This window comes from Mus musculus, chromosome 17 (genome assembly GCF_000001635.26).
Source record: "Mus musculus strain C57BL/6J chromosome 17, GRCm38.p6 C57BL/6J".
Lineage (NCBI taxonomy): Eukaryota > Metazoa > Chordata > Mammalia > Rodentia > Muridae > Mus > Mus musculus.
This window is the reverse complement of record NC_000083.6, coordinates 25524633-25540368: the sequence shown is the minus strand read 5'-3', so window position 1 is coordinate 25540368 and position 15736 is coordinate 25524633. Positions and strand designations below refer to the sequence as shown.

Sequence of the window (15736 nt, the reverse complement as noted above, 5' to 3'; positions counted from 1 at the left end):
GATCCTGGCTCCTTGTAAGAAAGATGATCCAAAAAGCTTCCCCATTTGGAAAGTTTTTTTTTCCTTTTTTCCTTTTCATTTCCCTGGGTTTATCATATAAAAGTATTGACCTGGACAATGTTCAATTTACCTGTTTTTTTTCCTTCTTCTGTCACCTTTGCTGTCTGTGTCTCTACTTTTTAGAGGACACGCGTGCTTCATGAGTAGAGCAACTGGTTTTTATGATGCTGGGTGTGGCACCTTGTTCCTTCTGTCTTGTGAAGGCTCCTTGGCATAAACCTATGACCCCCAAGCCCATTCATGTTGTGGGATGTCTCCCCCTCTCTGCCTGCCTGACCTCCAACCTCCTCCTTTCTGAGGCCACCCTTGAGCCGTAAACAGAGAGGCCACAGGACAGGAATCACGCAGGATAACTAATTCTGACTCACAGAAGCTGTCTTAAATTGGATAGAAATGAGGAAAAATAGGATTAAATAGAAAGCCAAGCCAAGAACAGACGAAGGAAAAGTCCCGAGGAGCTGGCCCCTGGTTGCACGGGCGCTCCGAGGCAGCCGCCTGGTTGCACGGGCACTCCGAGGCGGCCGGGTGGGAAGAACAGTGGACATTGCTAGGCGATTACATCACACCCCTGGGCAGCTGCCCACGCCACCCCAACCAGACTGTGGCCGTCTCGGGGTGGGAAGATAGGATGTGTGCTGCTCTCCCTGTGACAGGTTTATCTGCACAGAGCTCACTCCGTTCTGAGGATTAGTTTGAAAACAATTAAATTTCTGAGCAAAACGAGCAGAGGCTGGTGAGCAGCAGCGACCCATGAAGGGCCTTTAGCAACAGAAATCTCAACCGGACAACCAGAGCGCAAAAGCAGCTCAGCGGGCGAGAGGAGAGGGGAGCAACCGAGGGGAGCAACCGAGAGGCTCTTCTGGACTGCCCTGCTCCTGCCACCCCCTCCCAGGAATGGCAAATCCAGGCGCAATTGGTAAAGCGCCTGCACCACACAAAAACTGACTGAGTCGGTTCCCAGAGTCAGGGTGAAAGAGTCCAGAGTGGCTCTTGTAATCCCAGCTTTGGGGAGATAAAGACAAGGGGATTCCCAAGGCTTGCTGGCTGGTCAGCCTAGCTTTCTAGGCAATGTCCAGAATAGCGAGAGACCCTGTCCCACCCCCCCAAAAAAAAAAGAGTGGAAGATTCTGGTAAACCACAGCAGGAGTAATTGTCCTCTGGCCTGCACACACACATACACACACACCATCACTACTACCACCACTACCACCCACAGAGACTCTGTGTGGGGGGGGGGGAGAGGAGAGGAGGAGGGGAGGGGAGGGAGGGAGGGAGGGAGAGAGAGAGAGAGAGAGAGAGAGAGAATTGGAAAATCCATCTGACTCTCAAGGGGTTGTAGCCAGGAGGCTGTAGGCACTGCAGACTGAGCCTCAATGGGGTCTTTGCTTTGCAGCTGTGTGACACTGCAGGGACTTGCAGGAGACTAACAGGTGCAATTTATCCCAAGAGTACTTCCAGAGTATTTTCAAGCCCCCGTCCTCTGTGAGGCCGCCAAGATGCACGTGGTCATCTTTCTGGCATCTGAAGGAACCAAATTTAGTCGAGATGCAGCCGAGGACAAGGTGTCTCTCAGGAGGCAGAGGACTCACATCGTCAGGCATCCTCGGGGTCCCTGGAGTGCAGGTACACGAGGACCAGCAGGCCGTGCTGAGCTCACCCCTTCCTCTCCATTACCCCTTCTAGCTTCCTCAGGTCCACGGTGCAGACATGGGCAAGGGGTATAGAGAGCATCCTGAAGACCATCCTCAGGACAGTGGTAGCAAGTCTTGGGTCAGCATCAGGAGGCTTCTCCTATTTCCCTTGCTCCTGTTTCCCCTGGAAACTTAAGGGTTCTTTGGAAAGTCAGTGGTGTTGGATGGTGTTTTGCTGGGGCAGACATGTGAAGAAGTGTTTTCCTGAAGCAGACACAGGTGAAAGGATGTTTGGCTAAAACAAAAGGACACGTGATGAAGGATTCTTCACTTGTTAGAAACACGCATTGGTCTGCCTTACATTGTTTAATTGAGCTCCATTTGTCATGACTCCATAGAGAGAAATGCATCAAAAAACTTCTGGTGGTGTGCTGGTGGGCTCTTGCCGCTTCCTCTGACTTGAGATGATTTGAAGAGTGATGTTGGCTGATAGAGACTCACATGCTGAGGCAAGACACACGGTGCGACAAGACCTGTGTGTGGGGGGCATGTGATGTTGAGAGGGTATAAATAGGACTCACTGACTGTGAGAGGGGCTCGCTTGCATAGCTGGCTTTGCAATGCTTCCTAGTCTCCTGTCTTCACTGATCTTTGGCAAAGAACTTCTCTCTGGCATCCCTAATGGTTCTGGTAGCCTCCTGCTGAGTCAGCTGATTCAGCTGAGGCCTGGCTGTTCAGGAGAGTAAGAGAAGGGGCAGGGCTCCTCATCTTCCCCTCTGCTTTCCTATCCGGTCAAGGGCCTGGAGCTGGGGAGTGGCTTGATAAGCTGGGCGTCCCTTATCCCCATGCCCATCCAGGTAGCTACCCAACGCCAGTGTAGACAAGACCCAGTGATGTGTCCTCCAGGGACCTGGCTGAGCCCATGTCTACACATAGGAATGAGTTTGAACACTGATCCAGGGTGGTTCTGGGAAGGACTTTACTGATTTCTTGCTATTTAAAAGCAGGCAAAGTGGCAGGTGGCAGCCAGACCAGTACCGGTGTGCAAACTGATAAACTGTTAGTGGTCAGGACTCTTCCCAGGAGCAGTGACTATGGCAGCAGGAGGCTACCCAGACGATGTTTTTCCCAATGTGGGAGAGAGATCCCAGTTAGCCTTAGGTTACCATCAGAAGCAGGGAGCGGCTGGCCAAGGGTCATGTGGTGGCCAGAAACTGGGCCTGGCCTCTTCCTCCTTTGGCTTCACTCATGTGTGACCTGGTATCCCTCACACCCTAAATGTAAACCTGGAATACCTCCCAGACCATCAGGTGTTCAGGGGGTTCCCAAATTTCCTCCTACAGCCTCTGTCTGAGACTCTCGTGGACCTCACCCCAATGTGACCCTGGCTGGGGGTTTCAAGGTATGTCAGCAAACTTCTGCTTCTGAGAGAATTCCCCAGTCAGGGAGGAGCGGGGCTTTCCTGCCAGAATGCAGAGTTCAACAGATAGTGTCCTGAATGACCAGCCGCTGTAGGGACAGTGGGCACTCACGTCTCAAAGATGAGAGCAAAGCAGAAAATGACGGGCTCATCCACCGGCAGCTGGGACCCTGCAACTCTGGAGTCCTCTAACCCTGCCCATCTTGGCATGAGTCCTGGAAGGTGACTCTCAGGGGTTTAAGATTGATGTTGGTGGGTCTTTAATTACATCTTGCCAGCTCCAGCCTCCATCGCTGGAATGGGAGTGTGTAGAGTTCCTTTAAGGATCTGACACCATGTCTACCCACCTTGTACCATGTTTCAGTCTCTGCCTGCATAGGAGAGGTGACTCCTGCCCCTAGGAACTAGGCCATGCCAGTACTTGGTCAGCACCATAGGGCAGACTCTGGAAACCTTGATTCCTGCTGCTGCCAGCCAGCTCTGGGCCTGTCAGGCCCCAGAGCTCAGTGTTGGCTAAAGGTGTCCTTTCTTCTCCTAGAAGCTGACTAGACGTGCGGGTCAGGAGCATGCATGTGCACCATTCTCTCCCTGCATTCACTCCCTGTGAGTGAGTCCTGAGGGACTGGGCCAGGAGCAGATTCTAGTTCCTGGTTTTCCTGAAAAATTCCCTTGGAATCTACTTGGCCAGAGGCCTAGGCTACTCAGAGGCATCTCCTTCCTTCCCACCTCAAGCAGAAGCATCTGTGATTGGTGGCTGCCACACCCAATAAAGACAGAACTCCCTGGGGTGATTCATCTGACCTTCAGAAGCCCTGGGCTCTCTTCGGGACAGGTAGGGATGGGGACACACTCAGAGCTGGTGAGTGACTAGTGAAGGCTAAGTTCTTCTGGGCCAGGTAGCATCTTGTGAGAGACAGGGGCTGTGCTCCCTGGTCTCTACCTCCCAAGAGACAGCCACAGTGCAATGGGGGGAGGGGCACCTATGAATCCCAACCAAACTCAGAGAGCCTCTGTCCTCTCTCAGCCAAGCCCTGGGGGACAAACAGGAAGCACAAGGAATAGTCTGGACCGGTGGGTGCTCTTCTGAAGGCCGTAAGCTGCCACCCAGCAGGTGTGGCTTGTGGGCGGGGTGGGGCTGGGCTGCTGGAGTCTCAGGTGGAGAAACTCCAACTTTGTGGGGGAATCCAGAGAGAACAAGCCTCGCCTTGATGCTGCGGCTCCATGACACTTTCCTCTGCTCTTCTCTCTTCCCAGTTCCCAGTTGGATTTTTCCTCTTGGCCTCAGATCCCACATCTGGGAAGTGGACACAGCAGCCTCAGCTGCCCTGAAAAGGGGTAGGCTGAGCATCACGTGAGCACCCTACACAGGAAGTGGCCAGGCCAAGTGGAGACGGAGGTCTCATTACAAACATCTACTCATCCCAAGAGACCCTAGGTCTGAGCCCCAGCCTCCTTCTGCCAAGCTAGTGAGAACCTGGACCAATGGCAGGCTCCTGTACCACAATTTCTCTGTCTGTTAAAGGGGCAGAAATGCCAGGGTGGTGAATGAAGGCATTAGCTTTATCACAGAAGTCACAGTAAACCACTGCGATGTCTACCAAGAAAAGCTCTGGCGGTCTGAGAAACAAGGCTTCGGGGGTTAGGCACTTTGGGGCCTTGTGTGGCCTCTCCTGCCTCATTCCTGACTGCCAGGCTAAAGATATCGTGGTTGTATTTATTCATCTGTGCCCTGCAAGCCTGCCCTTTGCCTAGAGGCATCTTCAGGAGCTCCATCCTTCTCATACCTCCCCACAGAGTCTCTTCTACCAGATGACCCTGGAAGGAAGCAGCCATACAGGATGACATCTGTGATTTAATCATGGATGACAGAAGGGCTCTGTCAGCCCCAACCCTAGTCTTGGCCTCCAGGCCCGAGTCCTCTCCTCCAGTGGACTGAGGAAGGTGAACTTCCTAAGCCCCTTGGTCAAGTGGTAACCTAGGGCCGGGCTGAGATCTGGACTTTCCAGAGGTGCTGGAATGGGAACCGCTGTTTTTGCCACTTAGCCCAGACATGGAGAAATCACAGCCCTGCTTTTCCAGGTGCTGTGACCCTGGAGGGTGACTTGCTCCTCTCTCCTCAGTTTCTCTGACTGCATGGAGTCTTTACAGTCTAGAGGACTCGAGACTCCCTGTCTGGGGTCCTGCTCTGGCCCTGAGGTGGAGTATAGTCAGCTTGATTGGGGTGAAGCAGTGTTTCTGGCCATGTGTCCTGCTGGCTATGATCTTTTCCCTAGCTCTTGAAGGTACCTCAAAAGAGAATCGAGGACCTCCTATGTGTAAAATACCTTGCCACCCAAGTACTCAGCTGAGAACCCCTCATAGGCCTGAATACCCCATACCCTGTCACCTGCCATCTCTGGAGTTGGCCACTGCTAGGCAAAAGGCACCCTGGGAGGAGGGGGTGAGGGCAGGATCAGGTAGCTGTGTCTGTATTTGTCACGGACACAGCTGATCAGTGCTTTGGGCCCCTCCACAAAGGCAGCTGGCAGGCTCAGTGCTTATATTGCCTGAAAGGATCCAGAAACCCTCCCACCTTTTCCTGGATGTTCAAACTTATTCCACCCAGAAGACCTGACTTCTGTTTGAACTATCAGAGCCCATTACGTTCTCTGTTTCCATACAATCTGTCAGAATGCTTCCTCTGCAGCCCAGGGATGCAAGCATCCTGGGCAGGAGAATATGAAGGTAACAAGCGATTGAATGGGGCCAGTGGCCAGGGTGGGATTAACTCAGGGTGAGTTACTGCTGAGACCGTAGCATTCCTCTCTGAGGTGGTAAGCGTGTGCACACTTGATTGTGGAGATGTGAAAGTGTGACAAGCCACAGCTGTACAGTTGGTGAAGGGCTGAACAACAGTGTGAGAAATAGGTATCAAAGATGCTGGAGCCAGGGATGGTGGCTCAGACCTGTAATCCCAGCAGGCAAAGCAGGAGGGTTGCTATGTAATGAGATGCAGGCACACGTAGCCCTCACAGGCCATGCGATTCTTGACTCAGCACAGAGCAGCGAGGCCTTTGGAACACGTTGTATCGACAGCACACCCAGGAACTGTAATATTCTGTTGCACCCTAAGTGTGGCCTTGGAAACCCAGTGTCTTTAAGGGTAATTATTTAAGTAGAAGCCACAGAGAGTCAGAGATTCTAATCTGAAAATAACATTGTTATGGAAACTGGGAGGGGACAGATGCAGAAGAGCAGGGGGTCTGAGGGTCAAGATGGCAGCTCCAGGGCCAAGCGCCTCTTCCAGGGCAGAGAAGCCCTCTCCATGCCTTGACTGTGCCACCCAGGCTATAGGGCTAGAGGGTAGACTGTGCCCTTTCATAGTCTTTCATCTCAGGCCCTGGGAAATGGTACACCTCTTTGTGGAGGTGGTTGTGCCCCGCCTAAGCACACATTGTCCCATCATCCAGCCTCTTTCTACCAATAACTAGACTTTGCTCCCTGTGTGTGTGTGTGTGTGTGTGTGTGTGTGTGTGTGTGTGTGTGTGTGTACACCAGCATCTCCACTCTGTAAATGACAGGACCATGTGGAGCAGGCTTCATCCTTTGTCCTGACTGTAAGCAACAGAGGAGACTCAGAGAAGTTGTGTCATTGCACAAAGGCACACAGCAGGAGAAGTGAACTTGGGATCTTGTCAGATGGCGATCATTTTATATAAAACGCACTAGAGGACAAAGGATTGGGGCTGGGCAAAAACTCTTGTAGTAAGGTGACAGTTTCCCTTTCTGGATGTGTGTGTGTATGGATGAGTGCATGTGTGTGTGTTTTGCGGGTTCAGAGTGTGAGAATCTATAGAAGCCAGAGAGCATGCTGAGTGTCATTCTTTCTTTTTTTCCATTTTTTAAAATTTATTATTTTTTTAATTAGGTATTTCTGAGTGTCTTTCTTAGCTGCCCTTTACCTTATCTTTTGAGACAGAGTCTCTTTATGAACCTGGAGCTCACCAATCCAGCAAGTCCAGCGGCAGCAAGCCCCAGAGATCCATCTGTCTCCACCTCCCCTCACAGGGATTAGAGGCTTAGGCCACAGCACTCCCTGCTTTTATATAGGTTCTAAGGACCCAAGTTTGGATCCTTATGTCTGTGTGGCAGGCACTGTGCTAAATAACCTGTCTCCCTAGCCTCTCTAGTTAATTTTGGCATGCTCCAGTGAACATGATGGCAATCTATCTACAAGATCAACGTTGCCTTTAACCATTTGTCTTTTGCTGTTCTTCCTTGGGGCTTTGGGCTCTGAAGATGATGGTAGCAATGACCACGATGGTACCAAGGATGGTGGCTTCTCTGTTCAAGCACATGTAAGTTAGTATCACGTGACTTTTCCTTGAGAGACATAAAGAAACATCTTCTTACTCCAGATAGGGAACTATGAGACCAAAGTATGATTCTATTCATGTCCAGCTTGCTGAACCAATGAGCTTATTGGGGTTAATTACTTACAAGAGTGCTGGTGACCTTAAACAGCTGCATCACAGAAAAACCAATCCAGAATGGGGACAACTCATGGAAGCGCCATCTCTCATGACCATGCCTGCCCATTTCCTAGACCTCGGGCAGCCAAGGCAGGAGGGACTGGTATCTGGAATCTTAGGTGATTATCTGGGGATGCCTCCTTCTTCCATAGGGGAACGTTAATCGCCCATCACTATTACTGCAGACCCAGCTGTCACTGCATGGTTCTGCCATGGCCAAGGTGACCTGTAGATCACAGCAACAACTTGTTCCATGACAGTGATGGTCATGTGCCTGGTGAAAAACAGCGCCACTACACAGCCACACACTGTTGGACCTCACTAAACCAAATGAAAAATTTATTCCTCATAGCAGCCAGTATTATATTGACTGCTAAGCATAATCAATATCACAATTTTGATGTATAATAATCTTTTGTTATTGGTTTTTGGAGACAGGGCCTCTCTGTGTGCTGGAGGTCACTATGCAGACCAGGTTGGCCTAAAAATCAGAGATCTGCCGCCTCTATCTCCCTCATCTGGAATTAAAGATGGGTGCCACCACACTACCTACATAGAACTAACTATGACTTTTTTCTTTTTTTGCAGATTAGCAAGGAGGCCTCCAGGGGTAGGGTCTTCTGGACTGGTCCATCCTGAAAGCCAAAGAGCCCAAACTATCTCAAGAGAGGCCAGGGAGATAAAAACATGAGTATATGACTATCTGGGTCTCAGAATCAGATCCTCTGGGGTTCTTGCCCCAGTGGTTTCTATAGTGGTGATGCCTCTGTGTCCTGTTGCTTAGGGGTGCTCTTCTCCACATAGAGCTGTCCCACTTGCTGAGAGTCCCAGACTCTCCTCAGCAGGAGGACTAGAGGACATATTGGGGAGACATGACAGGGACATGGGGACTGGGAGTTACAGGGATGTGAGGCAGATCCATGGGGAATGGGGACACCTGAATGCTATTTTGCTCCTGTGTCGCATCAGTATATTAGAACCTTCTAGAACACTCAATCCAGACACGCCCACAGGGAAGAAGCTGGGGTGCTGAAGGCCAAGATGAAGGAATAGGGCCATGAGTTCAGGCAGTTCAACACTGGATGCAAGAGGAAACAGAAGAACATATTACTTATTTATTTTGTTACTGTGACCAAAATAGCCATTTTGTGGGATGCAATCTGTGGGAAGAAAGGTGTATTGTGGCTTAGCGGGAAATGTGCACAGGCAGCTCCTCACATCTTGGCAGATCAGGAAACAGAGACCAGACTAAACTAAGGCTTGGCTCTAACTCTCAAAGTGCACCCCAAATGAGGTACTTCCTCCAGAGGAACCCTGCTTCCCTCAGGTTCTGCCAGCTCCCTAAACAGCAACTGAGAATCCGGTCCCAAACCACGGACCCGTGAGGAGGATGGTTCACGTTCAAACCATAATGGGATGGAAGGCAGCTGAATCCTTTGGAGGGGAACCTGGCTTTGCCCACAGATCTTGGTTCCTGATCAGGGAACCAAGGGAACAGATCTGTGCCAGAAGCTTTGGGACCAGTCATAGCAGTAGCATCCACATCTTGTCCCTGCTGTTGGCCCTGTATACAGACCCAGTCTTGAACAAGGCTGCTGCTGGGCTTCGAATGTGAATAACACCACCAAGGAACCATGTGGGCCTCCACGAGCCTCCTGTATACAGAAGTATTTATACAAGGGGACACATAGGGTTCGCAGGTTCACTTGGGGAACAGAAGGGTTCAGGGCTGCTTCAGGACAAGTGATATGTTTGCCACATCAGATGGCCAGCGCACCCTGGCCCCATCTGTGTAGGTCTCAATCGCTGTGCTCATATCCACATGTAGAGCTGGCTCCAGGTCCCAGCTCCACCCTGCTTGATGGACTCAGGCTGGGCTGCTCCTCATGGCCCCTTCAGCTGCTCCCTGGCAGCTGCCAGCTTCGCCTCCTGTTTTAAATTGCAGCCTGGTGGGGTTCCTGTGGCCCCTTGCCCGTGGCTCCCCTCTGGCTTGGCAACTGGGGAGTGCCTGGCCCTCTGAGGTGCTCTGGGAGCTTTCTCCAGCAGACGTGGGCTGGGTGGAAAATGACCTCAGAGGGTGGGGCAGCAGGGGCAAGCCTTGGGAGACTAGGGGCTCCCGGGGCCAGCAAGTTCCCACGCCTCAGCTGCATCCAGGCACTGTGCCTGGATCCCTGGTTCTGTGAAGGAGGAGGAAGACCCTCATCCTTAGCCCACTGGCAGCTTTGCGCTGCTCAGCTCCTTCAGGCACTGTAATTGCAGGCTAGTGTGAAGGAGGACAGAGGGCAAGACTGGGCAGAGACAGATAGTGGGCACTGCTCCCACATCTCAGGCCTAGATATCAGAAGGGAACCTATCTCACAAGCCACAGGGAATAAGTGGATACAGTCAGGGACCAGCATGGGCCTTGAATGCCATCAGAGCTCAGCGGGACAGTTGTGGTCACTTAGGCCAATACACAGCGGCAATTGAAAGCTGTGACTCTAACCCAGGGAATTTTGGAATTACAAGGCAGTGATCTTTACCACAGGCCCAAGAAAGAGTCCTTTCCAGAGCATCTAGACCAGGCAGCATCTAGGAACTCATAGGGCAAGCAAGAGATACAGGGTATTAGCAGCTAACAGGCCACTCCCTGGCCAGAGGTCCAGGGCATAATAGTGAAGTTCTCTTCACTGCAGCAAAATACCTCACAGAAGCAACTTAAGAGAGGGAGGATTTATTTTGGCCCTGGTTCATTGGGTACAGTCCAGCACAGCAAGAGTATATGAGGCAGAAACTTGCAGTTCAGTTTGTGGCTCCACTTGATCTTAGGGGATCAGAAATCAGAAAATTTGGGCCACAAATAAGGCTGGGCTATAAGCCTCAGATATAATACCTTCACCATGTCTCGGGCCTCATGGTTCCATAACTTCTCCTACAGTCCCACCGGCTTGGAGCCAAATGTTTGAACACATGTGTCTAGAGGGAGGGCAGAGGGCATTTCATTTGAACCATAATACCATGGGGCAGGACTCATGCCCCAGTGGGATCTGGGATGCTAGCCTCTCACTGAGTATGAGACAGGACATGGAGATGTGATAATCTGACAGAACAGGGGTCGTTGAGCCAGAGAATAGATAGAGTCCCTTCTTTCTCCACCCAGGCTCCTAGCTGTGGGTACCACCTTGGGCAGGACAGGGAGGGGTGTGGCCAAATTGGTTTCCTGCTGGTGCTGGACTCAAGAGAAGTTTGCTGAGGCTTGGGTGGAGTTAGCCGGCCTTGCCTCCTGCATAATTACTGTCCCCTATTGTGGTGGTTTGAATATGCTTGCCATGGGAAGTGGCACTATTAGGATGTGTGGCCTTGTAGGAGGAAGTACAGCACTAGGAGGGTGGGCTTTGAGGGCCTCTGCTCAGGCTCCACGCTGGTTGCCTTCTGATTACTGTAGAACTCTTAGCTCTCTCCAGCACCGTGTCTGCCTGCATGCTACCATGCTTCTCTCCATGAGGGTAATGAACCTCTGAACCTGTAAGCCAGCCCCAATTAAATGTTGTCATCCATATAGAGTTGCCTTGGTCATGGTGTCTCTTCACAGCAATGAAACCCTAACTAACACATCCATATAGATGAGAAAACTGAACCTCAAGAGGCCAAAGAGAGGCTTAAGGCGGTGTCCACTCTCAGCCTCATCTCCGCACACTCATTCTCTCACCTGTCACTCGGGATCATGTGGGAGAAGATTGCAGTCCCCGTGCTCTCTAGTAGGCTTCTGGGTAACAAACCAGCCAAAAAGAGGCCCAGGATCCCTTGATTGAGGGAGGTGACTGTCTGGGTTGCTGTTGAAGGTTCTTCTCATTGTCCCCTAGTTCATAGACACATGACTTTGGTCCCTTCTCTGTGTTGGTGCCTTTCCCAGCTTTGTGCCTTATACACCACCTGGAAGGACTTGAGGTCTTCTAACCCAGGGTGATGATCACTTCGGTCTTACTTGCTATTGAAACTATTTCTATTGCTGTGAAGAGACACCATGACCTTGGATGGCAGCTTTTATAAAGGAAAACACTTCACTGGGACTGGCTTACAGTTCAGAGGCTTAGTCCATTATCCTTATGGGGTTGGGGTGGGGGATGCATGGCAACATGCGGGCAGACATGGTGCTGGAGAAGGAACTGAGAGTTCTACATCTGGATCAACAGGCAGCAGGGGAGAGAGAGAGAGAGAGAGAGAGAGAGAGAGAGAGAGAGAGAGAGAGAGAGAGAGAGAGAGAGAGAGAGAGAGAGTCTGGCGTAAACTTCTAAAACCCCAAAGCCCACCTCCAGTGTCACAACTATTCCAACAAGGCCACACCTACTCCAGCAATGCCACACCTCCGAATAGTGCCACTTCCTGTGAGGCTGGGGAGATCATTTTTATTCAAACCACCACCACATCATGTAAAGATCTTCTTACTTCACCAGATCCCGATCCTGTGCCTGTCGATCCCCATACCACCCCTGTCATGGGCACATCAGGGGTGGGACCTACTCTCCACTTTCCAGGTGAGCTAACTCTGATTCCCATTGTGTCATGGGGCAGAGAATTCAGTCACAACATCTGAATCCTTGCAAGGAAGGGGTTAGAGCAAGCTTTTGGGTGATATGTGAAGTATCCATCCAAAGAATTGTTAAACGAATCCAAAGAACAGAACCAGAGATTCACAACTCCTTTGAGCCTCTTAGGTGAGGGAAGGGAGCCTTGCAAGCTGGTGGCTCTCTCGCCTCTGGCATCAAAGAGAAGGGAGCTGAAGATTCTGCTTGCCCCTTAGGCCCTCTCCTAGATGCCTTTAAAACTGTCCATCTACCCATCTGTCTATATATTTATCCAGCTTTTAAAACTTCAAAACTTGCAAATAAATTAAAAAAAACATCACACTGAAAAATTAACTAGACCCATAGTCGATACAACTCAACGAATTTTCTGTACAACTAGAATAGGCACTTGGAACGAAAGCTGTGTAATTTCACATGAAAATTTGCGCTTTCAGTCTCAAACATACTTTGGGTACTTATCCCCCACCAGAAACCCTGAGAACTAGAAAAACACTTAGCTTTATATTCTCTTAGGCAATCTGTGTCCATCACCTGCACAGTCCTTCATTCCTGTGTGTTTTGTTCTGTTCTGTTTTCTTCATGTCATAATGTACCCACATGTATATTAGCTTACGTGTATACACATATTATTGGATAGATTCTAGATATATTATTGGCTGTTAACTCTATTCATCTATTCACCCACACATCCACCCACCCATCTGTCTGTACATTTATCTATCTATCCACCTACCCAAATCCTTATCCCTCTACCCATTCATCCACTACCCATCTGTCAATCTACCTAGCCATTCTTCTACCCACCCATCCATCCGCTCATCAAGCCTGCCAGCCAGCCATTAGCCTATCTGCATATCTGATATGCACTAATCTAATCCACGTCCTCATCCACCCATCCATTTATCTGTCTGTTTGTCTATCTCTATGAACATCTGACCCTGGGAGTGTGGTGAGTGGGAGGGGAGCCCAGCTAGGTCCCTAGCCCCTCACATCCCCCTTTTCTGGTTGTTTTCCTTGCTGGCCACCAGGCAAGCAGCCCAGCCTGCAGCTGGAGCTCTGGGTGGGATTCTGGGCCTTCTGGCTGCTGTTTCTGCAGCTGAAAAGCATTTCCAGTTTACAGCAATGTAATTACTCACCCTCCTTTAGATGGGAGTATGCAGGGAGGCAAATGTCACAGGTCCAAGCTGATCCCTTCTACAGAGGACAGGAAAACTGGATATAGCTATGCCAGGGTGGAAGTTGCTCCCCCACTCCATGAAATCTATAGGTCAGGTCATAGATAAGGCCTGAGGACACAGTGTCACCCCAAGCAGACAGGCAGGAGTTGAGAGGGCCAGGCACCTGGACCTGAGAGTGGGGTGGGCTTGGCTGAGATGCTGGCCAGGCTGCCAGATCCCTGGGAACCCAGCCAAGGGGTGCCAGGCTCAGGGTGGGGCTGGCCTAAAAGCTCTGGACAGTCAAAAGGAAGGGTGAGCTTTCTAGGGAACTGACATACAAACTTTTGAAGAGGCCTGGCCCCAGTAGATGCTAGGGGATGGGGCTGTGGCTGACATTCTGGCCCTGTTTTAACTTTGCTCCTGTAAGCTTGAAGGCAGCTGGACCAGATAGTTGAAGGCCATATTCCATAGAAGTGACACTCCAGGTGCCTGGAAGGGCCATTCTGGTGATCCTAAGTTCTAGAGAGATGTATAAAATTGGGCTAGCCGCAGGCCTGGTCAACTGCAGACATATTGGCCTCTGGGCTTCCCCTTTTCCCTGTAGATTCAGGTTGGGAAAAAGTGTGTCTCTTTCAACTTGTTTTTACCACCATGGACAGAATCCAGTGGGGGTAGTCAATTCCCTCCCAGAGCCCATCACGGAGGCACCCCTGTCAGCCACTAGACCCTGGGCATAAGTGAACCAGGCCATGGCTTCTCCCTGCCCTGCCATTAGCCATGTGTGTCCTGGCAGCGGCCTGCCAACCTTTTGACGCTAGCGTAGGCTGCAGTGAACAACAAAACCCTGTGTGGTGCTCCCTGAGTGGGCACTAGTGGGAAGAGGGAAGCTGGAGGGGTCAAGAGGGAATTCTCCAGCCCACCCACCTACTTATCATTAACCCCTTAAGGCTAGGAACCCAGAGTCAGGAAGCAGGGACCATAGGACTCAGCCTGGCACCTATGTGAAGCTGCAGAACCTGGGAGTCACAATAGATGAGTTTGTTAAGTGCCTCCTGTGTAACACTGCTGAGCTGAGCCCTCCACACAGGGAGTCATCTTGGTAGCCCTGTAAGAGGAGCTATAACCCTTGCCTGCTACAGTGTGAGTTTGTGGTGCTCCCCAAAGGCCTGTGCGTTACAGGCTTCTCAGTGATTGGGTTTATGGGGAGCAAGATTAGGTTGCCGGGGAGGGTCTTAATTTCCTTGTGTATTCCTGTGTGTGCAAGTGCACATTTAAAGGCAAAGAAGACAATGTCTGCTGTCATTCCCTGGGTTTGTCAGTCAACAGATAATTCAGCAGATTTTCAAACTAATGGGAGATCCTGATTCAATAAACAAGGTAGGTACCTGAGGAGCAGCACCCAAGGTTGACCGCTAGTTTCTTTCTGCCTCTGCCTCTGCCTCTGCCTCTGCCTCTGCCTCTGCCTCTGTCTCTGCCTCTGTCTCTGTCTCTCTCTGCCTCTCTGTCGCTCTCTCCCCCTCTCCCTTCCATAAGTGAATCTTTCCTTAGTTTTGCCTTGTCACAGTGACAAAATGCCGACAGAACATAGAGCCTACACAGGTTTGCAGATGTTCAAGGGTCTGCTCCCATGGGTACAGTCCAATACCCAGCGCCATTTCTACACTGCTCCTGTCACTAGAATGTGTCATTTGTCACTCGAATGTGTCATTGCAGGACTCTGGGACGCCACGTTTAGACCTGTATATGTCCCACTCACCCTGTAGGCTGTAAAGCCCCTCCTGACGGTCTCAACTGGATCCTAGCACTTGGGTCCTTACTTGGAGTCTCTCTGGGTAGGGACACCTATGCCCTGGGCACACAGCAGCCAGCGGAGGTGTGGGTACTATGCCATGGGGTTCATCCATGTCCATTTGTCACAGGACCTCGGGACTGGAAGGGCCTGAAAGACCTTGCCTTCCTCCTTCTGGGCGTGCAGACCCTTGAAGGGAAAGTAGGACTTGAGGGTCCCCAGGAACTTGACCCTGGATTTGCCCAACCCTGCTCCTATACTGGTTTCTGTCTCTGTAGGGCCTTGAGGAGATGTCAGAGCCACAGGCCTCTTGCACAGGATACCCCATTTCCTTCATAGCCTGTACTAAGGGTCTCTATTCCTCTGTCCCTTGTCCTTGGGTCAGTCCTCCTGCAAGGCACAAGGTACCTTCTGGAAGCTCTGCACTCACCATCTCCGTATAATCATGCTAGTTTTGCCTTGGCAATGTGGTAGTCAGAAACAGCCTGCATGTCAGGGCTTAGATTCAGGCTCTCTCTGTGTCTCTCTCCCCACCCCTAAAGCTAGATTACATTCTGATCCACTGGGGGTCATCATCTCTCCAGGAGCATGACAGCTCTCCCC

At 51.0% G+C, this 15736-nt stretch overlaps 1 long non-coding RNA gene across 1 annotated transcript; it reads left to right on the top strand.

Annotated features, from left to right (window-relative positions):
• Positions 1-674: 674 nt before the first annotated feature.
• Gm33801 lies at positions 675-11084 on the top strand. The gene is made up of 4 exons (XR_385480.3): positions 675-976; positions 1454-1683; positions 3035-3943; positions 4366-11084. It is a non-coding gene; the product is annotated as a predicted gene, 33801 (long non-coding RNA).
• The last annotated feature ends 4652 nt before the right edge of the window (positions 11085-15736 follow it).